The sequence below is a fragment of the Peromyscus maniculatus genome, chromosome 13 (assembly GCF_049852395.1).
Source record: "Peromyscus maniculatus bairdii isolate BWxNUB_F1_BW_parent chromosome 13, HU_Pman_BW_mat_3.1, whole genome shotgun sequence".
In the NCBI taxonomy this organism is placed as follows: Eukaryota; Metazoa; Chordata; class Mammalia; order Rodentia; family Cricetidae; genus Peromyscus; species Peromyscus maniculatus.
The window spans coordinates 27,216,978-27,242,795 of record NC_134864.1 but is presented as its reverse complement, the minus strand read 5'-3'; the positions used below and the strand labels follow the sequence as shown (position 1 = coordinate 27,242,795).

At 43.3% G+C, this 25,818-nt stretch overlaps 1 protein-coding gene and 1 long non-coding RNA gene across 51 annotated transcripts in view; one reads left to right on the top strand and one right to left on the bottom strand.

Annotated features, from left to right (window-relative positions):
• Positions 1 to 25,818, bottom strand: part of Epb41l3 (erythrocyte membrane protein band 4.1 like 3) — a 231,463-nt gene that overhangs the window by 138,985 nt on the left and 66,660 nt on the right. For 11 of the 50 annotated variants that reach the window (XM_076549841.1, XM_076549845.1, XM_076549856.1 and 8 more), the window contains exon 1: positions 4,022 to 4,425. The exons of 23 other annotated variants lie outside the window; for them this stretch is intronic. The gene's annotated coding sequence lies outside the window, so the exon portion shown is untranslated. Of the gene's footprint in view, positions 1 to 1,294; positions 1,396 to 4,021; positions 4,654 to 25,818 lie in introns of those variants that run through there. 16 more of the 50 variants (XM_076549842.1, XM_076549867.1, XM_076549859.1 and 13 more) reach the window with 7 other exon arrangements.
• The window catches only part of LOC121822013 (uncharacterized), a 35,245-nt gene continuing 10,900 nt past the window's right edge, over positions 1,474 to 25,818 (top strand). The window contains exon 1 of the long non-coding RNA XR_006062927.2: positions 1,474 to 1,788. This is a non-coding gene — a long non-coding RNA (uncharacterized LOC121822013). The remainder of the gene's footprint in view (positions 1,789 to 25,818) is intronic.

The following is a 25,818-nucleotide window of genomic DNA, read 5'->3' as shown; positions in this document are numbered from 1 at the left end:
CCTCTCTTTTTAAGTAATATGTCAAGAACGGCCTTATTTCTTATTCAGTTCCATGAATACTTACTAAAGGTTTTAGGGGTTACAACTGTTAGGTTCAGGGATAAAGAAGAGTATAAGTCATTAGCTATACCATGCGCTCAACCCAGGATGATTGGAGAGAAAGCAATAAACACAGGCAAAACGTTAACAATGCATTTGTTTTCTAGGCCTAACACAAGGCTACCTCCGTGTGTGTGTATGTGTGTGTGTGTGTGTGTGTGTGTGTGTGGTGTGCGAGCATGTTTATGTGAATGCACATGTGTGGTTTGTAAGAAAGTCTATAAGAACAATGTATCAAAATGTCAGCAATCTAAAAATTAAGTTGTCAGCCTTTCTTCCGTACTGCAAATTACAAAAGAATTAGGGGTTTGGAGCTAATAGAAGCTTCCAGTCCTACAGTGTGCAATTTAACCAATCATTGCAAGGTCTAAAACCACAGCCCCAAAGACATTTCACCAGCGATCTGCAGTCCCAGCACCTAATTTAGACCCCTCTACCTCCACTGCTCTCCTGTCTTGTCTTCCCCTTTGCTTCAGAAGCGTGTCCTGGAATAGCTTTACCACTTCGTAAGAACCACCCAGACTTCCTACAGCCTGAACACATCAAGGTGAAAACATGGCAGTCCTCTTCGCAAAGACCTATACAAAAGACATCTGCGGCTCATGTGAAGAGGCGCTTCCCTCTTCCTGCTGAGATCACATTAAATTCATAATCAAATAATAACAAATGTACTTAGAGGCGCTGAACCTGTGTGTCCTCTTACCGCTTATCAGATACTAATTTGGATGAAATGTGTCTCCACACTAGAATGCTACAAGGATTAAAATGTCAAATTAAGAAATAATATTAGCAGATAAAGCAAAGTTATCATAGAAACTAATTACCCCCAAATCATGACAAATATTTCCTATGACTGTGAAATATCTAGCTTTTCTATTTTTTCCCAGCTGCCAACAGCAAGTGCATCATGTTAAAAATACATAACATTCTTTACAGAGAGAGTAAGAGACACTATATACTTTTAAAGACAACCCCTAATAATCTTACCCAAAAATTTAAGTAGAATGTTATTAATATAAATGAACTATTGACTTAATAAATTAAAATACTGATTCACTGGTTCTTTAATTGTTAAATGACCCTTTTTAAAAAATCACAGCATTTTCTTATGGAACAGGAATATTCAATGGCTTTGACTACTTCACCCCAAATCTCTGCTCCTCGAGACACACGTCTTCCTACATCCACACAGTACCTTGTCGTGCGGTTCAATGCGAGAGTCTCATTCATTCACCAGGCAAAGTAAAAGGCAGCAAGATGGTTCTGCCTGCCCCACCCTTCCTTCCTCTGAGCTATAGTGATGTCACAGCCCTGCCAGAGCAATGACTTCACTGCCCCAGTCCCTGCTTCTGAGGACATGATCCAGGACAAATGAGATGCAGCCCAGCCCTCCCAGGGCCCTGAGTGTCTGCTGGATTTCCAACAGATTAGCAACCAGCAAGCCTTCTGAAAGCGATGGCACTGCTGAGGACCTCTCTAAGGGAAGCGGTGCTGGAGATAAACTTGCTTCCTGGGTTTCAGTGGGGCATCCACCTTCCATCATAAAGCTGACATTCCAAGAGGAAAACGAGAATAGAATTGAAGAGGACCAGGGGTAGTCTACTTAAGAAACTTCTCTTCTCTATAGTTGAAGTCTCGCCCAAAGAAAACATCTCCCAGGCTGCTCTTGGAGTCCATTTTCACTGGCAGGTAAGGCATAGATTCTCAAGTATCAACTGTAGAACTTTTAGAGCACTAACTTAGAAAGATGAATGCATATCCTACAAGAAAACGCCGCTACGCTAATCCCTCCATGCTCACATCAACACAGAAAACGATAGCATCTATGTCTCTCCCAGGATACAGGTGGCCACCTCTCTTCTACTTCAGGGCTTCCCTGCTGTGCTCTGCCATTGGATTTTTTTTTTTAAACAGCAATATGTACATATATAAAATCACACCTGATCCAGAAAAAAAAATAAAAAAACAAAAACAAAAAACCCCAAAACCCTCATCTTGTATTTCTGCACGAATCAAAGTTGGCCTTGGTCCAAACACCCAACAAGAACTGGCAAATGTACCTTCTAACCAAACCATGCTCACACATTAAAAAAAAAAAAATCTTAAAAATTAAATGTAAATATGTTATTGGGACACTGACCTTTGACCTTCAGCTCCACAATCCCTGGCCTAAAGGGGTTTACAAATGACTGTGGCTACTCTTCTGGTTTCTGATAAACCACTTAGAACCCATGCTCTGTTTTGCAAGAACTTGCTGTGTGCGAGCCCCGTTCATGCAGTGGCTTGTGCTTCTTCTAATTACCTAAGCTTTTCTAAACCATCGGAAAAATCATAATGTAAATAATTCAGTACTTCAGCATTCAGCTTATTTCGCCTGTGTTTTTTGGAGATTAACAAAGGAAAGGCATGCCTCTTCAATGCAGAATGTATTTCCTCTCACAATAACTTTGTTACTGCAATTAAAGTTTTGAGAAGTTGATGCCTCCATAAGCATGCCACTAAAAGACAACAGTAAGCCAGCCTTGCTGAGTCAAGATGCGGATCATCAAATCACTTCCTCCCCGGGGCTCTCTCAAGTTTGATGCCCCACTTTCCTGTAGGGGTGCTGAATTCATGGCTTCCAGATAGAGGTGGAGTTTCACCACTTTTCTTCATCGAGGCTTTAAAATGCAGTGTAAGATGCAAAAAGAATTTTCCTTTTAGCACTGGATACGATGACTCCTTTACTTGGGTAGTTATGCTACCAAGAGTAACCCCAGAACATCCGACCGCCCCCACAGACCCGCCCCCCAAATGGGCCCCTGAAAACCACAGCCAAGGACGTCTGCAAAAGCAATACCACAAAAAGTAATGTAAAAAAGCTGAAACACCAACTTAAACACGTAATGGAAGCGTTGCGTTATTAGCAGGACTGCCTGGCCCTCTCAGGACAGCCCAGCCTCCTCCATGCTTAATTAATACCACATGTTCCCTTTATCATTCGATTTTGTTCTGCAGGACTCTTCTCAACTTGAACCCTGGTCTGTAAAGATAGGAGGTTAAATCGCCCCCCTACACACCCCACCCAGAAAACTTCAGATCAGTAAATCTAAAAAGAGAAAGGGCAAGAATGCTCCCCACCGCAAGGACCACACTTACAATCTGCGAGGTAACCACACCCACCGCATTGCAGAAGCTGTGAACTTGGCGCCGGGTGCAGGGGGAAGAGGGGGGGAAGGGGAAGAAGTAGGGTGCGTTTACAGGGGAACCCGAGAAAGCAAGCCCCTCTGGTACAGGAGCCGAGGCGCACCAGCCTAGCAAGGACCCCACTCTAGCGGCCCCCAGCCTCCCTGCCCCCACCCCTCTCCTCGGGCTCGCAGCCCCGGAGGGCACCAGGTGAGCCGCGCCCGCCCGGGTGCAGCGGTCTTGCAGGCCGGAGCGCGTTGCCGCCCGGCGCAGGGAACCGTCCCAGGAGGGGCGCGCGGCCCGCAGGTGCCCAGGCCCGGAGCAACCTGGCTGGCCCGCTGCCGGCCTGGGGACGCTGCCCACTCGGGGGAAAGGAGGCAAGTTACGTAAAAGCGGCCGGCCCCAGCTGCAGAGCCGGGGATGCTCCGAGCCCCGCCGCGCCCGCACCCCGCACGAACGCAACGACAAGCCGCAGCCTCGGGGCGCACGGCCCCTCCCGCGCACAGCCCCCGGCCTGGCGCCGCAGTGTCGCCCCGAGCCCTGCACGCTCAGAACATGGCGCCCCGACCCTGAAATCGGCGCTGATGGCCGGAGAGGGGAGCGGGGCCCGGTCGCCCCTGGGGGCCAGGGCTCAGAGGGAGGCCCCCAGGCCGGAGGCCGAGCGCCGTGGGTGCAGCGCACCGGGACCCCGAGACCCGCGCGTCTCGGAAACGAGCCCCCCTCGGAGCCCCTCAACCACCAAGGGCAGAAAAGTTACCTGTGGGCGGCGGGGAGGCCGGGAGCGCAGCGGCGTGGGGACCCGGCTGGCACTGGCGTCCTGCTCGGCGGTGCGCAGGAGACTCCGCACGGGAGGAAGCCGCAGCTCTGGGCTCCCCCGCCCCCCTTTGCAGGAGACACGGAGGCTCCGCGGAGCTGCGGCGGGGCCCACGCCCAGACACCGAGCGACGAGGGCCAACCTCGTCCCGACTTCCCTCCGCGCGCGCGCGGGGGAGGGGGGCGCCGCAGTTCTTTAGGACACCTAGGTTGAGCAGCCCTCTTGATCCTGGCTCTGGGAACCGCGACTGAGACAGCTGCCACTAGCCCTAGCCCTTTGGATTTACACTTGGATTATTGCTGGGCCTCTGGGTCCCCTCCTCTCCCTTCACAGGCACCCGCGGTGGCGAGAGTGGAGGGAGGGTTTGGGTTTTTTTTTTTTTTTCTTTTTGACCTTCCGGTGAGTTCTCTATTGGCTTAGGGATTGCAGTAATTTTTTTTCCCCCTCCGTTTGAAATTGGAAGTGTCTTACACAGGTTCAGGTTCGGTACTCCAGAAATTTAAGTTCATAGAGAGGACCTAAGTTAATTAGAATGATAACTAGGTTTTGCGTCCGTCCTCAGCTCCCTCCTTCCTGGCATCTATAAGAGCTGAAGCTGAAATGGAGAGAGGCAGACGCACATCCTGACTTGTAGGTTAAAGAAACCACTCTGCTCGCTGGTCATCTCATGCTCTCTGGGCTCAAGCCACACTGGCGTATTTCTTTAAGGCTTTTAAGGCCTCTCTCAAATCACCTAGTCACTGGCCTGAAGCTAAAACTCATTAAGGGAGGAAAAGAGATTCACAAACTATTGAATTTACTAATGGATGGGAGAGAGACAATGCAAAATACATGTCTCTGCCACAGATGGGTGACTGGCTCTGTCCCCAGACCTGAGGAGGTGGGGAGATTTGGCCTGGGTATCTAGAATAGGGGCAACTCTAAGAGGAAAGGGAGGTGACATGGATTGTCTTGGCTGGAGAGGAGGGGACTTTGTTACCTCTTTGGGGAGAGAATGTTAGAAAATATGCTACTGATCTGCTGTGGAGTTTAGGGGACTGTGTTTGGTAGGACATGTGCAGCTCTGGGAATTAAAAATCTGAGTAGGACAGTCTGACTTAAGTCATGCTTGGGAAGAAAAAAAAAAAAACCTAGTGACACTGCATAGACCATAAAGTAGGTGGCGGATTCCAGGCTGCAGAGAGGAGGAGCCAATGGCCCTGACCCAAGAGCCAGAGGTAATAAGGACTCAGAGCCCCTTACAAATAACATGGAAAGGTTCAAATATTGACTATGTTTGGAGGCCACCTATATTGGTTTTGAGACATGCATCCATGTCACATGTGCACATCTGTGGCTGGGTTGCATAGCATGCATGAAAGCAGGGATCGCCTGTGTATGCATGTGCACAGTGAAGGCTCCTTCTTTGAAAGTGGACAGGAACAAAATCGTATTATTTACAACAAACACAAACTTAGCATTATCATTTGAGACACAGATGGGTTCCTGCTTTCATTCATTTTGTTGCAGCATTTTTGTGATTAAAAAAAAAAAGTGAATGTAAACTGTTCTCTCCATGGCTCATGAATCTGAATCCTTACAGATGAAATCCATGATGGTGTGTGAATGACTACTTTCTAGCAGAAAAATGGTAGCATACTAAGTATTCTACCTGAAAAGTTAGAAATAGCTAGCTAATGATCCTAATAATCCATAGATTCAAGGACTGGATTAAGAGCCAGGGAGGTAGTTCAGTTGGTAGAGTACTGTCTATGGCCGAGAAAGCCCCAGGATTGAACCCCTCCCCAGCACCTCATAGACCGGGCAGCATGGCAGTACATGGTGGTAATCAGCATTCCAGCTGGGGTCAGAGCAGGAAGCTTAGAAGCTCAGCTTCTTCCTTTGCTACACAGCATATTTTAGGCTAGTTTGGCCTACATGAGACACCATCCCAATCCCTCCCAATCCCCACCCCCTCCAAAGCTGAATCCTTGCCTAGGTGAATAGTAGTGGATCTGGGAAGCAATTGTTCTAATTCCCTTTGGGCACAACCAAGACTATCAGCTATTTCTTTTGCTTATCTAACACAGACACAGGAAGGAAATAAATGCCCAACAGACAACTCACAAGCAGGGCATTGCTCCCTCAGTAATTTCCTTACATGCGCTTAGCTGAACACTGTTCATCCTGCTCTGTTACTGTCTCTCAGGGGCCCCATAGTCATTTCTTTCTCCCCACAGTGCCTCACAGGGGACACTGCAAGGCAGAACTTAGTTTTTGCTAAATGAATGAATAGCTAGATGTTGAGTAAGGGACTATGCTGCCTCTTTACATCGAGGGTTCTGTCTTTTTATGCAGAAAACAACAGGCTATTTTCAAAATTCCTTAGGCTTCCATAATTCTAGGGTTCTATAGAATGTAAAAGACATCACAGATTTTTGAGAAGGTGGCTCAGTTCTTGCCTTGTAAGCATGAGGACCTGAGTTTGGTCACTCAGAACCCCATAAAAGAGCCAGCTGTGGCACCCCATGCTTGTAATATCAGCACTCTGAAGGTGGAGACAGGTGGATCTCTTGGGTTTGCTAGACAGACAGTCTAGAATCATGGTGAGTCCCAGGACTATGAAAGACCCTATCTCAAAAATCAAGATAGATGGCAGCACCTAGCCCCCCAAAGTTGGCCTCCGGTCTCCACAAGACATACAAATATACAAGTCCATGTACACACACACACACACACACACACACACACACACACACACACACACCATATCTCAATACCTATTGAGTAAAAGTAATTTATAAAAGCCAATCAAACTCTCAATGAGAAATAAAATACCAAACTCTTTCATATAGAAAGGAGAGGCGTGTGTGTGTGTGGGGGGGATAGCACAAAATAAAGTTTAAGTAAAGTGAATATAACAATCACAACTGGATTTGCTTGCTTAAGTTCAACCTCTTCACGCATCCCTTTCACTATGACAAAGTGACTTAGCCCTCAGAGAAGTCCTTACTTTGCTAATGCAAAACTCATTGCAACAAGTTACAAAAAAGTAGTTTTGTGGTCTGTTTCTGAGATGCATAACCAGATAAAAGCCTTTCATACTGTCCCAAAGTGAATGGCCAGTTTACCGGAGAATTCAGGTTTATATAGATGGCATCATTACATGGAACATTATGCAAATGCAAAACCCTACAAAATGTGGGGAAACATTCCAACTTTCTAGCTTAGATCTTAGGATATCCACTCTGCTCTCCTCCTACGCACTCAAGGTTACCCTACAGCACTAATGTTATTTCTACGCTTCCGATAATTGCTTCACTGCACATAATATGTATCACTGAAGGCCAGCAACCATGCAGAATTCTATCCATGGTATGACATTAGGAATGCAGCTTATCTCAGATACACTATGAAGAGGCAGGAATCCCCATGAAGCTCCTCCACATACAAGCAGCAGCATAAGGCCCATTGCTTGGCACTCACAGCCCTCTGCCACCTGAACAAGTGATTGCTCCAGCCTGAGAACCAAGGCAGGGCAAATAGAGTTTTCAGGTTGCCTTGACAGCAATGTGTGTTAGCTTCATGAACAAGATACCAGGAATAATGATGGGAATCTGAGCAGTGGCCCTATCTGAAAATATTTCAAACATGCAGATTAAAGGAATACGGAAGTTGGACCAACCCCTGGACGTGCTATTCTATTAGGCAGACACCTCATTTGTTCAATCTAAGCTGCAGGTTTAGGAACATGTTAACAGCTTTCTCAGTAACCAGTTGAGGCCTGTTTTATGCTCAGAGAAATGTCAGGCACCTGACTTGCATATCAGATCCTTGAAATCAGGACACGTCTTTAGCCACAGCATTACTGAAGACCGTAAATAAGAAATGTGAGGATGAATGCATAATTCAAAAGCAACAAGCGTCTCCTTCTGAAATAAGAATTCATTTTGGAGTTTCTAGGTTCTCAGAATAGCGTTAAGCTTATAGTTCATTAAGGCTTCCAGCTGCTGTGCCCATTCTGGGTGTGTATTCATCATTTTAGGGGCTGAAGAGATGCATGGCACAGATGTAAGATATGGTTTAAAAACCACCAGTAACTGCAAATGCCAAACAAAGTGTACGAGAAATGTGAGCATTTGCAAAGGAATGAGTTTTGACATACTAACACATCATTAAGGGGAATCATTCCTGTTCAGTAAAATTCCTTATTTGTCTCCTTTTCCTTCCACACTCTTACAAAAGCCAAATATCAGGCCAAGTTTGCATTATGTTTCACTTTATTGAAACATACCATTTCCAAACTTTATTTCTACTAAATTTTAGAACCAGGTCTCAGTGCTTCTAAATAGAATAATTTCTAACAATACAATTGTAAGAGTTATTCTAACACTCAGTTCTTTGTAGAGTTGAAATACTCTTATAATAATTTTATTCTTCTCGTCAATAAAAATAGGAATCCATTGTGAATTGTTTTCTGTTTGGGAGTTTTGTATATAATATAAAAATGGAATTGTAAAATACAAATAATGGGAGTCAGAAATGTGAAATTTCATTCGATTTCCAAATAAAATAAATGTACACAAAATTGTTTTATTCTTAGGAATTCTCTACTCAAGGTAGAAATATTAAGACTGGAAGTTGTTAATACGTAATATTACTAAATTCAACTCCCAAACAGATGACTTCCATTAAGCTGTTCTGAGATGCTTAACGTTTTTATCATTTTCTACCCTACCTCCAAAGACACACAATAAGTACCGGCAAGCCTCTCCATCTCTCATGAGGTTGTCAATGATCCTAATTACCAAATATATTTCCTTCCAGTGCCTTTCAAGAATACACCAAGGAGTGAGGAGTGAGAGGCATTCCGAAGCTGGCTGGCTGACTTGCCATCTCCAGGTTTATATTGCCCTCTTTAGGCAAGCCTGAGACGGTGGTTCAAAGAATTCGAGGTCGGCTTTGATTTTTAATTGATTCCTGGAGTCCAGTACTTTTTTTCTCTTGCCCCTTCTCACTGACCTGTTCTAGTCTAGTGTGGGCCCACTCTGAAAATGGGATTTCATCATAGTCCACAGCTGCGAGAGCCCTCCAAGAAGAAATGAAAATGTGCAGAATGCCCGTGTCACTTGAAATCAATCTATATAATGGGCCGAAGGCATTTAAAGACAGTCATAGCCATTGCCTTTGTCCTGGTCAAGATGTGTACTAGGCATGTGCCTGAATAGTCAGGGCTGACTCCTTTGTACATGGTACAAACTGGAGAGTTTTGAAGTTTCCCAAACTAGACTGTGTACAAACAACTTCCTAAGCTGTTTCTGTCTCAGAAACAAACATATTTACACCATTTATGTCAAAATCACCTCAAGTGCTCATTAATAATGAATTTTTTCTGGATGGAAGCCCAGACTAAGAATTTCAGAAGTAACAACTGAGGCGACAATTTCCCAATTGATTATAACCCACTTAATCTTGACAGCCATTGATCTAGGTGACCAGTTGATGTCCACGGTCCATGGGTGACATGTTTCACAAAAACATAAAAGAACACAAAGTGTAAGAAGAGCTTTGCGGCCGGGCGGTGGTGGCGCACGCCTTTAATCCCAGCACTCGGGAGGCAGAGGCAGGCGAATCTCTGTGAGTTCGAGGCCAGCCTGGGCTACCAAGTGAGTCCCAGGAAAGGCGCAAAACTACACAGAGAAACCCTGTCTCGAAAAACCAAAAAAAAAAAAAAAGAAGAGCTTTGCACACACACACAGAGAGAGAGAGAGAGAGAGAGAGAGAGAGAGAGAGAGAGAGAGAGAGAGAGAGAGAGAGAGAGAGAGAGAGAGACTAGACTGGAGCAGCCTCAGTAAGACCCAGAGGTGAGCTATTCCCACAGCACACACCACACCAGTCAGTTCACATTTTGCAGAAGAGCTATTGCTCGGATCTTGTCCTTGGATGCATCAGCCTGCAACAGCAGTTCATTAGCAGTAAGTACAGCAATAAATAACAATGAAAGATTGCTCTGTTCCCAGCTCCAGCAATGATTGCATTAGAAGGCCATTTATTGAAGATTGCAATAATGGTACATCCCTGACCTTAATTTCCAATCACACAAAACAGCTTTACAAAATTGCCAAGGGGTGTCACATTGAGATGGGAAATAGAGGACTAATTTCTGGCAGTTTGGGTGAAGTCTGACATCTGACCAATTTAAACCCAAAAGATAGGTTTACCCAAATTAATACATTTTGGATTAACATACCCAAAGAGGCACTTCTCACACTAACCAGTAACCAAATTAAGTAAGCTTACCAGATGTTACAGCTTTCTCTCTACAAAAGCGTAGCACACAGAATTTTCACAAAACATTACTAATGCTTTTACATCAACATGCTGTTAATTTTTCTGTATGAATCTTGTATTTGTACATCTATGTAGAGCACTATTTTGGTTTTATGAAAGGAATTGAGGTCTAAGTTTATATCTTTATGTATTAAGACAACATGACAGACATCTGGTATCAGTAATATTTTTCTCATTCAGGTAGTATCAAGAATTAGGATTCAGCTCAGTAAATGAGGACCACTATTGTGATGTAACCAGGCTGTCTTGAGAGCCCTGCATCCTGTGGTTATGCCATTCAAGAGGAAACCAGACAATACCTGTTAATGCTCCAAGGGACTCTGTCTACAGGGTATTTGGACAAGATCATGCATACAGTGCTATACAATTCAGAGAGGAAATTGCTCTTCCAGTCTGTCACCCAGGAATGGGGTATGCCTGTATTCATACACCATTTGTGGTAATAACTTGGATTCTGAGTTCACACATTGTTTTGGTGAAAACCCTGTAAACTATCTAGTCTAGATTGTGATCCATTGCCAACTACGGCTGTACTTTCCTCTATGAGGCTAATGATAGCTTCCACCTCCTCTTCCCTGGAAAGGACCTCTCAGTTCCTCCAACCAATCTGCTCTAATCCACTCACCCTACTGTCCCTCAGAAGACCTGTTTATCTCTAAGCCAGGCTTTACCAAGTTAACTTAGGTGGCTTAAGATACTGATTTTGAAGTCAAGTCATAAATACTCAGAATGGAAAACCGGGAAGTTTTTTTTTTAACTGAATTCTTCTAAATCATCACAATGTTTGTCCCTAAATTGTATATTTGTCAAAATCCAACAAGCATACACATATACCATATTACATTCTCATGAGTATCATTATGGCTGATGATTAGAATATTAGATCATGTTTAGGATCTGTGGGCTTCAGATTTCGACTTTTCTTGATATCGTTATCCCCTGAACCATTCCTTACGCTTTCTGTTTAATAAGAACAGAATGTGCTTCTTAACTGCGACTCCACAGTAGAGCCATGTGAGGAGTCTCCCACAGCAGCTCAAGTTGGTTATTGTGGCTAGAGGATGGGTGTGTGTGGTGTATGGAAACATTCTCCCTATGTGGTACACACTTGAAGTATTTCACAAAAGTTTCAATTAGGAGAAATTTAATACAATATGGAATTGTGATGACCAATCTTAAGCATCATTTAGACTGACCATGGAAACACACATACACCTCTGTCTATGACTCTGAGACTGTTCCCAAAAAAGGCTTAACTGAAAAGAGATGACCCCACTGAATGTGAGTGCCACCATCCAATGAGGTGGACTCCCAGACTCAAGAGAAAGGACAGAGCTTAGCAAAGCATTCATCTCTCCGTTTCATAACTGCAGATGTGGTGCATCCAGCTGTGTCTTGTTCCTGTCCCCATGCTATGCCTTCCCCGCCAAGATGACCCCAAGTGGCCCTTCCTCCCTTGAGTTGCTTTTGTTAGATATTTTGTCTCCCAAATGATAAAGGGAGCTGAGGGGAGACTTTTTTTGACAGGGTCTTACTATGTAGCTCAGGCTGTCCTGAAACTCACTCTGTAGACCAGGCTGGCCTTGAACTCACAGAGATCCATCTTGTGCTTCCTCCCAAGTTCTGGGATTAAAGGCCTGTGCAACATGCCTGGCTGACATAGGAAACTTGATGCATGCCAACTATACTGGGTGAAAGCCTCCAAGTAAAGGTGCCCAGGCATTTCTCATTCCTCAGTGTCACATGTAATATTTTATAACTAATTTGTATGTGTAGACAGAGTTAAGAAGCAAGAGAAAAAGAATACTAAAACACAATGTTAAGAATCCTAAAATACCATTATATCAAATAGGTGCATGTACCCTTCCCAGGAGCTGAGATATAGACCCAATCAAGACTGAATGTCATGAGCAGATAAAGTGTGTGTGTGTGTGTGTGTGTGTGTGTGTGTGTGTGTGTATGTGTGTGTATGTGTGCATGCTTGCACACACATGAGTGCATGCTTGCACACACATGAGTGCATGTGTGTGTGAATATATATGTGTGTATACACCATACACACACATGCACACGCATACACTATGGGATCCTATGCAGCCATAAAAAAGAATGAGATCCGGTTATAACAAAATGGTTAAAATGGAAGAGATTATGTAAGCCAGACACAGACAAGCAAGTACCACCTGCTATAGATGGGAGCTAAAACAAAGTTTAGCTTACAAAAGAAAAGCATAGACTGAGGGGAGCTCATAACTAGAAGCTCAAAGGTAGAGGAGGAAAAGATTAGCTAAGAGGGATCAAAATACAGTCAGGTGGCAACTGGCTCTGTTATTCTATATATAGTACAGTAGGGTGACTGGTCTATAGTTATTTGTTGTTTCCAAATGACTAGAAGCATCTAAAGTTGCCAATGCAGAGATGATACAGAGCTGAAGAGAGGCAGATGCTAACTAATGATGTTATTGAGCTCTGCCTTATGAATGTGAACAGATCATCTATGTCAGCCACAAACACTGATGAACAAAAAGAGTTCCTCAAAAGAGGAATTTTGTAAAAGTAAATAATAATAGGAAATATCAATTTACATGCTTAAGAGATTTTTCTGAGTACTTGAAAGAAGCCACAGGATTGAACACATAGGTGGCCTTTCTCCTCAATGAAAATTACAAGACAGTTTGTTACACTGTGGTCTCTTGGTGGTACTTTCTTTCTAATCTGTTGGTATTCACACTTGGGAAAACCTATACTGTTGCCGGTTGCCCATTTCATAATAATGTGTCCATAAAATGCTGTCCTATTTTACCACAGGCATAAAGAACTCCGAACACATGAAATACCATAACCAGAATTTCACAACACTTCAAACACCCCAAAGGAAAATATAACATTTATGGTTTTACTCCAAGTTCCTGTGGGATGGCAGAAGACATTTAGGAGGACCTCAGATGATTTTAGGTGGTGAGTGCTAGAAAGTTGGAGCATGGATATTGTGTCAAAACAGATAAAAATATTTGAAGCTGGGAGTTTGTAGGACATTGAATAAATCTCCCGGATTCTTATGAACCAGCTTTGGAGAGTTTCCCCATTGGCATTCAGGCAATACTACATAATGGTATTCAGCTTGTTAATCTCTGCTTCTGTCCTGGGACTCCAAGTGCAAGGTATTGTAAGCCTTATGAAACATAAAACAAAATCCAGACCATGTCATTCATTTGTTCCAAGTCCTTCAAAATATCCAGGACATGCATTATGTGTCTTCAACGCATCCAATGCTACTCTGGACCAAATCCATCAACCGTACTTCCCTGTCTCACCCTAGCAACTTCCACTTCCTTTCAGTTCCTGAGAAGCCAGGCCTATGATTTATATATCAACTGTTCTCTCTGATAGTCCAGTGCCTCACCTACTTCCAGTCTTTCAACAAAAAACATGCAACAAGACACTAAGTTTGCACCGTAAGAGTCACAAAGGTCCGTGTGGCAAAGATAATGTCTTCAGATTGGTAGAGACTTTAAGAAGTAAGGCCTAATGGATATCTTTGGTTCACTGGGGTATTGTCTTTAAAGTGATGTTAAGTATTTCTCTTCTTTTCATGCTGGATTTGCTACGGGCTCCTTCCATGATGCCTTGCTTTACCGTAGGTATAAGAGCTACAGAGTAACTATGAGCCTCTTTATACCTTATTGCCTCAGCTGTAGTGACAGAACAGGCTTCCACACTGCTCCTAATTCACTACCCCATTCATCATCTCTTTCTTCAATCACCTAAGGTTTCTTATATGTCATGTTTACTCTCTCTCCCCATCCCAGGTTTAGGTGTCAGTCTCACAAAGATGAAGGCCTCTTATTTCCAGGTGGCCCTGACACCTAAAGAATGAGAGAACATCTATAGTTTGATTTGTGTCCCTAAAGGCTCATGGTCACTAGCTTGGAAGTGGTGGAAGCTTTGATGTGGGCCCAGTGGAGAGAAGGTCGGTCATTGGGGACATGCCTTTGAAGGATATATTGAAGCCCTGGCCATTCCTTTTCTCTTGTTGCTTTCTGACCACTGTGAATGAAGCAGCTTGTTCTACTATCCCTCCTACTCCACAACACACACACACACACACACACACACATACACACACACACACACACACACACACACACACGATTCTCATGGGCCTGATGCAATAAGGCTAACTGACCACAAACCAGAACCCAACACACAAGTGTTCAGTACATTTGTTGACTGGATGGATGGATGGATGGATGGATGGATGGATGGATGGATGGATGGATGAATGAAGATTACACAGGATTATAAACTATGGGACTCTTTGAGGGAAGTGATGATAGGAATGGAAAATACATAATTGAGGAGGTGTGATGCCCAGGATTGAGATGAGACACAAGATTTGAAAGGAAGAAATTAAATACAATGGTAATAGATGATATATGATTCAAATGTGTACAGAGCTATATGGGACATATAGCATCTATTTAGCTGTGAAAGGTACATATGATACACATTGGAACCAGAGCTCATACTGAGCCCAATATATGCTATTTTTTCCCTGTAGATATAACTATGGTAAAATTTAATATCCACATTAGACATAGTATAAGATCAATAATAATAAAATTAAAGCATAAGAATATACTGTAGTAAAAGTGTGAATGTGGTCTGTTCACCTCTCTCTCTCTCTCTCATTCTCTCTCTCTCTCTCTCTCTCTCTCTCTCTCTCTCTCTCTCTGTGTGTGTGTGTGTGTGTGTGTGTGTGTGTGTGTGTGCTCTACTCATCCTTTATATATTAACCAGAGGTAACCCAAACCTTACAAGTGAAGCTGAGGATAAAGGGGGACTACTCTACATTGCTTCCATTCAATCATCCCGAGAAGCATCCCATCTCTATTCCAAAGCCAACTCAGGTGATCCTAGCAAGGTCCTTCACTGTGCACCCAGAGATGAGCAGATCTGATGTAATGAATGTATAGCCACCCTGAGCATATGCCACTGAGCCATTCTGCAACCACAGGGGCATTTGACAAGCACTTATCTCCTCAGGATGAAAGACAGTATGACAGGATCTGAGAGGACCCTTCTTGCTCATGTGCACAAACCATGGCAATGACCAGAGCAGTGGAAAAATATCAGATCATCTGAGGCAGAAGTGTCCAGGCTAATATTAGTTTTCATATCAATGGTTGCCATGGTGATACCTATAAAGATTTAGCAATGATCGAGCAGCTCACACTTTTAAAAGAGGCTGCTGAAGTAAAAGAAATGGCTACCCACCCTTTGTCCTCACAAATCACCCATCCCATGGGCTCCCATAAAACAGCTCACTTCCTTTCATTGTTCTGGGCATGCCCACAAAAGATCCATGGTAGATCCCGTCATGTCAGGCTTATGCTCTCTTTCCATGTGATTCTGAGAGTTCTTCCAAACACCGCCAGGCCATTCCTGCATTCATGTCCTGATCCCCATGGGGTCTTTTCTTCTAAAAGGACACTCGAGTTTTCGGGCTTCTCACTGTCTCACCACCTTCTAGGGGAGCACACATGTGCAGTGACTTTCTACCATTTACAACCACCATCCTTCAAACCCAGTGGAAGACGGCGGCTTGGCATCATACATTTTAACCCCTTACTCCCCACCGACAGACGACAAACTCTGTGAGGGCTTGCTCATACTAGTGTTTTCTAGTATAATAAGCATAGTACCTTGATGATAAAAGAGACAGTTCTCAGGCTGGGTGCTTGAAAGGGTGAGAGCTACCAGGTAAAGTCACTGACCCTGGGTCGTGCAAGTTTGAAACTTGGTGTTGTGCTGGCTAGCTTGTCGCCTTGGCACACACTCGAGTCATGTGGAAAGAAGAACTCTCAGCTGAGAAAATGCCTCCATAAGATCCGGCTGTAAGCAAGCCTATAGGGCGTTTTTTAAAAATTAGTGATTGATGTGAGAGTACCCAGCCCATGGTGGGTGGAGCCACTTCTGGCCTGGTGGTCCTGGGTTCTATAAGACAGCAGGCTGAGCAAAACGTGAGAAGCAAGCCAGTGAGCAGCACCCCTCCATGGCCTCTGCATCAGCTCCTGCCTCCAGGTGCCTGCCCTGCTTGATTTCTCACCCTGACGGTTTTCAGTGATGGACCGTTAGCTGGGATCACAAGATGAAACAAACCTTTTCCTCCTCAAGTTGATCTTGGTCATGGTGTTTTATCACAGAGCAACAGTAACCCCAACTAAGACAAGTGCCTTCCTATGACTTTATCCTCCTCAACCCTCTTAGCATATCCAGTACCAAGTCCTTCATACTTTACCCAGAATACTCTGGGTCTGTCCATACCCTGGCCTAACCCCTATCCCACACGGCTGTCCTAGCTAGTCTCACTAGTCTCCCATGCAGCTTCCCCTCACATGAGTAAGTTCTCTGCTTTCAAAGGTGATGCTCTCACCCAGGCGTCCGGCCTCCACATCCATCCTCCTTAGGGCAAGGACAAACATCCTCCGCTGCTGAGTGCTTCCTTCCTTCACCCCAGTCAGCAGAACCACCTAGCCATCCCACTTTTTCAAGGTCGTGAAGGTCACACCTCCTCATGGAGGGCCAGTTCCGTCTGCTCTTCCAAGGCCACTCAAGCACTTGTGCATTTGGGGACTCTTTGATTGCTCACAGTCTCCCTTCATCAACTGCAAGTTCTCCTTAGGACCTTGGGCCACTTCTGTTCAGGTCCCCAACCTGCACACTTCCTGATGTGTGTGAGATGCTCAGGGGTCGCTGTGGATAGACACTGACGGGTCGCCATCCTTGGAACTACTGCAGTACACACAGTGAGGGCTCAGTCTGCAGAGCTGCTGGCTAGGGACTCTCCACTTCTGCTGGATACACGGGGAAAAGCAATCCCGCAGACAGAAGTCAATGGGGCCCTGTAGATTTTGCTCACAAAAGTACGACCCACATCAGACGCTCCAAGACCCCAATATTTGTCTTTATCATTTGCAACATGCACAGGGCACCTGTTCTAGGGACAGGGCAGGACAGAAATGCTGACGGTGCTCTATCTTCAAGAACCCAAGCCTTAACACTTTCCCTAGTCATGTAGCTGGATAGGGGCAGTATTGAAACACTGCTTCTCAAGTGCAGGACGGCAATTGTTCACCTTGGCCTTTGAGGTCTGGTACTGGTCCTCACTTCACGTTTGCTCCCGGCGTACCAGTGAATAATTACGACTGGAAAGCCCAAGGCTGAAAATGAAGAGACTTTGGTATGACAGTCCTTGGTAGACTGAAGAAGCCTGAAACAGACAAATTTCTCTGTCTGTCAATGGACCTTGAGACATTCTGAGCAGGAAGCATTGAGTCCATAGACACATCTTCTTTTCACCCTTGCGCTGACCTTAGCTGGATGCCCCTGTGCTGACCTGAGCTGGCAGGCATAGCCTGGGCTTCCTTTATCTGCATTCTTGTTGTCCACCTCATTGACTAGACCTGCTTCAAGATCATAGAGAGGGGTCACTAATAATTCACATAGCAAGCATTAGGCTGTAAATGCCACATCACGCTGTGCCCTCCAGCTCACATTAATAAGCCTCAGCCCTTCCCTCTGTGGCCGCATAGTAGGTCTCCCTTTCATGTTTTACCTCTATGGACACAGAGTACAGGACATCGAACAGGAACCCTGTCTTTGACAATGCGAAGGGGGTGGTCTCTCAGCCTCCCCGAGGTATGCTGCACTGAGAACTCTACAGGGGAAAATGCTGAGAAGATACCGCCGGGACTCAGGGCAGCTCGTCTGCTGTGGCTGCTGACTTGGTTAATTTTATTTTGCTTGAGCAAAAGAGGCAAAGTGCAGGGAAAGGCATCTGCTCAGGGACACTGGGATTGACAAGGAACCAGCTTGTGAAAACAGACGGCAATGTGTGCTTGCCTGACCCTTTTCAACAGCCCTGCAGCCACATTTTACTCCATTCTTTTATTTGATGTCAAGATCTTGTGTAGTTTAGGCTACCCTAGAATTTGCTTTGTAGTCCAGGACGGCCCCAAACTTGTGATTCTTCCTGCCTCAGTTTCCTGAGTACGGGATGCACCACAATGACTGGCTGCCAAAAGAACGTTTAAAGTGTTTATTTATTTGTAGATTTTTCTAGAGACTACATACTGCAAATATACCAAATATACAAATATGCAATCTGTATTGATGATAGATTTTTTTTTTTTTTTTTTTTTTTTTTGGAGAAAGAACCACATGGTCCAGCACCAGGAAAAAGAAATAGAATGTTAGGCATGGTCAGAGCTCTTTGGCATTCATCAAAAGAAAAACCTGAAGCAACAACAAACAAACACACCATCTCCCCCTCAGCATAACCACTGTTCTTCCTTAAGCACTTCCATAGGTGACAGGCTGAAGTATGCAGTAGGTGACAGGTGCTCTGGGGGCACCTTACATCCTTTCTATTGTGTAAAAGTCAGATAACCCCTTACCTTTGCCCTTACCTCACAAGTTAACTAAATGGTCTGAGGTGGCAACTAGGGAAAGGTATTCACTTGCACGGGTGAACTTCCTTCCCTGCTGTGATGGGCTGGCCCCTCTGAAACTGTGAGAGGAAAGAAGACCCTCCTCTCTGAAGGGGCCTTTGTTAGCTCTTTGGTCACAGTAATAAGGAAAGTGACTAATATCGCCATGTCTGTGTTTTCCACCCCTGCATTCACCAATCATGATCCAAAAAGCACTCACAAAAACAGAAGCTGCTGTACTGAACGTGTATACAATTTCCCCTTATCATTCCTAAACTACACAGTAAGGCAACTATTTACATAGGAATCGCATTGAATTAGCATTATAAGTAGTCTAGAGATGGCTCAAAATATACAGGAGGATGTATGTTGGTTGTGTGAAAATTCTGTGCCATTTTATAGATTGTGGGAGCCCACAGAGGCTCCCTAGTAAGACCTTACTCAAGGTCAGAAAGTCTGAGCTTGCTTTACCCAGCAGGGCTTCATAAAAGGATGATTTGGCCAAGGACATAGCTACCAGGTATTTTGAAGGGTCTACATTTATACCTTGACCTTGAAAGGGGGAAGTCTTTTGCTCCTCTCCTGGCTGATATATAAAAGGCCCATCTTGAATAAACAGAGTGAGTGGCAACTGGCTATTGACCCAGGGCCCTCCAGAAGCTATCTCTGTCTTTCTCATCATCTCCATCAGTATTTCTGTCCAATACTTCTTCATTCCTCTCTCTTCCCTCCAAGAACCCTTTGACAGGTTGGAGCTGGACTCTGACAATAATAGATGAAGCTTTAGTACATGTCATCGTGATGCTCATGGAATGGCCTTAGAACTGTCCTCCATGGAAACCAAGATAAACAAGTGTACTTAAATATTGTTCTTCCTCTCCAGGGAGACAGCATCCCTTTGAATGAAAACAACTTGCTTTGTTTTGTTTTTTAAAAGCCTTTTATTATTTGCTAACTGGGCTTCTCTGAGTCAGCACAAAACCCTACTGTGGAAGATATGCAGGGTTCTTTGAGTCTGTGAGAACAGAGCTTTGGATATGTATAGGAATTCCTAACAGAGGAACAGTAATGAGACCTTTCCAAACAGGAGGCAGAAATGAGCCTAATAAAAACATTGGTATCCAGAAGGCATTGGTATCCAGCCATCATCGTGACTTTGTGGAAAGATTAAGCCCATCATATTTATAAACATGAATTGTGTATTTGATTATTCAGTTACATAGTAGTTATACAATACTCAGCTGCACAGTCTGGATATTAAGTGCTGAGATTAATAATATAGTGAGATTAGGTCTCCCTAAGTATCAAGGCCTAAGTTTACACTTGGCTCAGGGAGTTGCTGGTTGTAGAGAGGTACTGAAGCCTTAAAACCTCAATGTCTTCATTGTACAGTGAGGATGACCAAGTGTCCTCTTTATGGGATTGCCTGAGAATCAAGTTCGTGGAGTTTATCCAGCTGTGCTTAATCTATAGTGGAAAATACATCGTGGTAGATTGAATGAGAATGGCCCCCATAGGCTCATATATTTGAACGCTTGGTCCCTAACTGGTAAAACTATTGGGTAAGGATTAGGAGGTGTGGCCTTGTTGGAGGAGGTGTGTCACTAGAGGTGGACTTTGTGGTTTTAAAAGCACATGCCAGGACCAGTCCCACTTTTGCTATAGGATAATCCTTTGTACACTGTAAAGTTTTGTCACTCAAATTGCTTTAATAAAAGCTGATTGGCCAGTAGCCAGGCAGGAAATGTAGCCAAGGTGAACAAACTAAGGATAATGGGAAGGAGAAGGGCAGAGTCAGGATCCACCAGCTAACCACCAAGCAAGAAGGATATGTAGAAAATAGGGTATCAAGCCATGAGCCACGTGGCAAAGTATAAATAGAAATATGGGTTAATTTAAGTGTAAGAGTTAACTAGTACAAGCCTGAGCTATTGACTAAGCATTTATGTTTATATTCAGCCTCTGAATCAGTTATTTGGGAACTAGCGAGTGGGAGAGAAATGTCTGCCTACACACTTTCTGCCTCCGACTTAAAGATCAGGATACAAGCTCTCAATTACTCCTCCAGTGCCATGCCTCCCTGTCTGCTGCCATGTTCCTTGCCATAATAACCATGGACTCATCCTCTGAAACATAAGTAAACCCCCAATTAAATGCTTCCTTTTATAAATTGACTTGGTCATGATGCCTCTTCACAACAACAGAAAAGTAACTAAGGCACAAATATAAGTTAGCTATTATTATTAAAATCTATGTAAATATGTTAACTTTTGTTCAAGGCCATTATCTGTAGGAGGTCATAACGGGACATTCGTATTTCACAAAGGAACTATGTCTTTGACATTGGTAGGGTAAATTAATTTAACTGGACTATATTAAGTATGAGGATTTTTTGTTTGTTTAAGATTAAGAGTGCCTTCTTTGCCAATACTACTGTGTCTGAGATTAATGAAAAGATCCTAGGACCATTCCTGCAAACCCTGGAAAAGGAATCATCTTGTATGTGCTCTTCAGAACATGAATAAACATCTTCACTTTCCCATGGAAGACTTTGTCATCTCCAGAATGCATGGCCACAGTTTCATAACATTTTACAAGTTTCAGGCCATGAAAATAGAGAAAATATTTTCTTGTATCATTAAACTTGTATTGGAAGCCCCACCTAAAATTGGGTAGAGAATGAAATTTCCCTCCTCAAGAACATTCATGTTATGGAAATAAAGAAGCATGGACTCTGAAGTGTCTTCTGTAAGTACAAGAGCTACTAGAGAGACCTTGCGTTTGGGCTCTGAGACAGCTAACTCAACAGCCACTAGATAGAACAGAGAAGGCAGAACTCCCACCCACAGAAAGAAGGGGACTTGGTATGATTGATGTCATTCAGTTTGCCCATATTTCAAGCGTGTCATGGATTTAAAAGGCTTTTTTCCAGTTATCTGGGATGCTAACCACTAAAATAGCCTTTTTAAGGAAAAATGTCTTCTGAGTTACAGATGAGCACTCTGTGAACGAACTTGCAGAAATGAACGTTTAGAAAGTCACAACCATTTGGTGTAAGGAAATCTCCTTTCAGCTGACATCAATTACACAGGATTTTCTTTCTACTTCCTGAAAGACACCTACAAAGGTTTGACAAACATTTTTGAAGGTTTAATTGCTGTCTCAGATTCTTTGTACAGGATCCAAATAAAGTATTTTTTCAGGTTTTGTCATGTTTCGTTTCTTTACACATTTTTCCTTTTTGAGATTGGGCATTGCTGTGTAACCCTTGCTAACCTGGCACTCAGTATGCCGCCTCAAACTCAGGGCAATCCTCCTGCCTAAGCCTCCCCCACCACCCAGCTGCTAACACTACAGACATACACGCCAAACCAAATAAAATACTCTCTCTTACAGAAGCAGTAATAAGACCACAGAAAATGTCTATCTACCTACCTATCTCTCTATCTCTCTATCTATCTATCTATCTATCTATCTATCTATCTATCTATCTATCTATCTATCTATCTATCTATCCATCTACCTACCTACCTTTTCATCTATCATCTATGTACCTATCTATCCATTTATCATCTATCTCCTATCTATCAATCTATCATCTCTTTACCTCTTTCTTTACCTATCTGACATCTATGTTATGATCTCAGTTATTATATTTAGTACTTTGATTTATGCACTCTACAGAAATAGTATATTACTTAGCATAGCATCATGTGATTTTTCTTTTCATCTTATTTTGATCTCCAGCTCAAATATGGATGCTCTGCAGATATGAAAACACATGAACCTCCATTGATCTTGTCCAAAATGAACTTTCCTAGTTACATCTCTATTTCCATGAGTTCTCCTTGAATTCTTTTGCTGGACGGGAATTTTCTGTAACTTTGAGTTACAAAAATGTGGAGAGCAATTTAAGGTGTTTCTATAGAAAGATGTTATACAAAAGGAAATAGCACAAGAGGAGATTAAAGTGAACCTAATATTAGATGGGTTCCCTTGACTGATAGCATAGCAACAGCCTGAAGAGTGATGGATGGAGAACAGCCATCATTGACTCCTCTACACAGCACTGCTCTACCCTCAGGAAGGAAGAGCTTGGGCCTCACTTTCAAGTTCCTTTCAAAGAAGAATCTCCCTCCCAAGACACAGATTTGTCCCAAGGCACAGATACTGCCTAAACATTTTTGGCAGCACTATCAACTTGATAGCTGTTTTAACTTTACAAACTTAATTCACTTTGAAGGAAGAGACAACTGACTATTGAGCTCAGTCAAAGCCTCAGGTGAAGAACAAAGTTCATCTAAGCAGGGGCATTAGGCTCACAGACCCTAAAAGTTGTAAAGAACTCAGCAGGCACCAGCTATACCCTTCTGTACCACTCCGAAAAATCTGCAATTGTTCAGGTACATTGATCAGGAACACCTGCACCGTTATTGAAAGGAAATTAAATGGCAGGCATTGAGACTTGATTGGAATATGCTATACTCCACACTTTACAAGGTAACTACCAAGATTTTACGTTGGGGGCAGAGCAGGGAGGGTAACAAAGAGCTTGCTATTTTCTATGGTCATGTGAGACAAATTCTTCAACAGAGATTCAAACTGCTAAAAGGGCAATAACAGATCACACGGGCTACTTTTGAGACAAGGCTTTGTGCTGTGTGTGTGTGTGTGTGTGTGTGTGTGTGTGTGTGTGTGTGTGTGTATCTTGGGGTGGCTTCAAACTTGTAGCAATCTTCCTGCCTCAGCCTCCAAAATTCCAGTATTACAGGGACTCACAATTGTGCCTGGCTTCTTGATAAGAAATTTTAATGTCTAGGGGTGATATGAAATTGCAATTAGATTTTTAAACTTTTATTTGCTGAGCATCATTAAGTGCCAAAAGTAAAAAAGTGTTTTTAAAAAGGACAAAAAGAGGGTCTTATAGAAAGGACTCCAGAGATACCCTGAAGTTACTTTGAGGGGTTCCTAATAGTGGAGGTCAGGCCATCTGAACAAAAATGTGATCTGAAAATAACATAGGATTACAACTTGGGCGACAAAGGAATACTCATGAGTTGATACAGCTATAAGTAGGTGATTGTGTGAATAAAGAAGGAGAAGGAACATGTTTTGCTACGGAAGATTTCATTTACAATCTGTAGGAGGAATGGTAGAACTAGAAACCTCAGAAGATCACACTAGTAATCGCTACAAGGAACAGTGATGGGTGTTAAAGCTGATGCTCATTCATCAGCTTCAGTTGTCTTGTTCCTGTGTTCCCTCCACTCAGATGTTGCTTAATTGTAAGGGGAAGTATGTTGACAGTATGGTCGGCACAATCATCATCCAACACCCTATCCTATGATCAAAGGTTTAACGCTCTCAGTAATCAGAAGTGTGGACCCACATATCCTGGATGAGAGGCATGGGGTGAGAGACGTCATCTCTGTAGATCCTTTCTAAATGCATGTGACCTCAATCGATCACTCAGCAACACAGGAGAAATCCAAACTGAAGGACAGGCTATAAAATGCCTTAGGTAGTTGCTGTGGGATGATCCTTTTATACGCTGTGAATATGTGTTGCTCTCATTAGTTAATAATAAAGCTGGTTGGCCAATAGTGAGGCAGGATAAGGTTAGGCAGGACAACCAAACTGAAGACTGGGAGAAGAAGGGCAGAGTCTGGAGACGTGAGCAAGCCACCCAAGAAGCAAGATGCCAGAGGACTAGCAAAGCCACAGCCATGAGGCAATACATAGATTAATAGAAATGGGTTAATTTAAATGTAAGAGCTAGTCAATAATAAGCATGAGCCATTGGCCAAACATTTATAATTAATATAAGCCTCTATATGGTAATTTGGGAAGTGGCTGCCAGGTATTTGGAAACAGGCAGACGGGACAAAACAATCCACCTCTGTTTACAGTGAGTTGTGAGTCAGACTTAAACACAAGGAGAGACTGAGAACTGCCTTTGAGTGGAGGGGAACAGGAGGTCTCATAATCAAGGTACGATCCTAGGTGAAATATAAAATTACATCACAAGGAAAAAATGTGAAATATGGATAAAATCTGTTTTTAGTTACAAGTACTGTGCAAATGTCAATTTCTTAGTTTGAATCTGTATTGTATTTCCAAAAAATTGTAAACATTAAAAATGTGAAGTGTTCACATTAAGGTGGGTGGTGTGAGTTTTGTAACAATTCTTGGTGCTGCTTTCATTATTCCTCTTACATTATTTCAAAATAAATAGATTAATATGCCTGGCATATCACTGGATCCCAGTCAGTGTTAAACATGCCAGTAGCAGTGATACAGAAATGCGAACCCCCAGCATATGATTGGATACTGACGCAGATCTTCTCCTCTGAAGCTCCTAAGATAACCCATCCACCCTGACAGTGGTGATTTGATCAGAGCTATCTTCCCAGCTGGTTTTACTCAAACACCACTGAGCACCTACTGTGTGATGGAATATTGTATTAAAGTAACGGGAGCACAGAGATAAGAGAGACTGTATCTAAGGCTGTATTCTGTTGCTATAACAAAATACCAGAGACTGGGTAATTTAGAAAGGGAAGACTTATTGTGGCTCATACCATTTTGCAGGCTTGGAAGTCTAAAAGCATAGTGAAAGCAGCTCATGACCAAAATAATAATAATAATGATAATGATAATAATAATAATAATAATAATAATAATAAAGGGTCCAGAGACAGAAAGAACAAAACAAAAGGAGTATTCCTTGCTTCATGACAACATTCTTCTGGGGTAATTAATGTAACCCTGAAAGAATAAGAACTTGCTTCCAGAAGACAGGTATTAATACCCCTTAACATGCTAATGGTCTCTTGAACCCAACCCCTTTCAATGACATTATACCAAAAATCAAATTTCAAAATGTGTTGGTTGAGGGACAGGCACGGTGATGAGTCT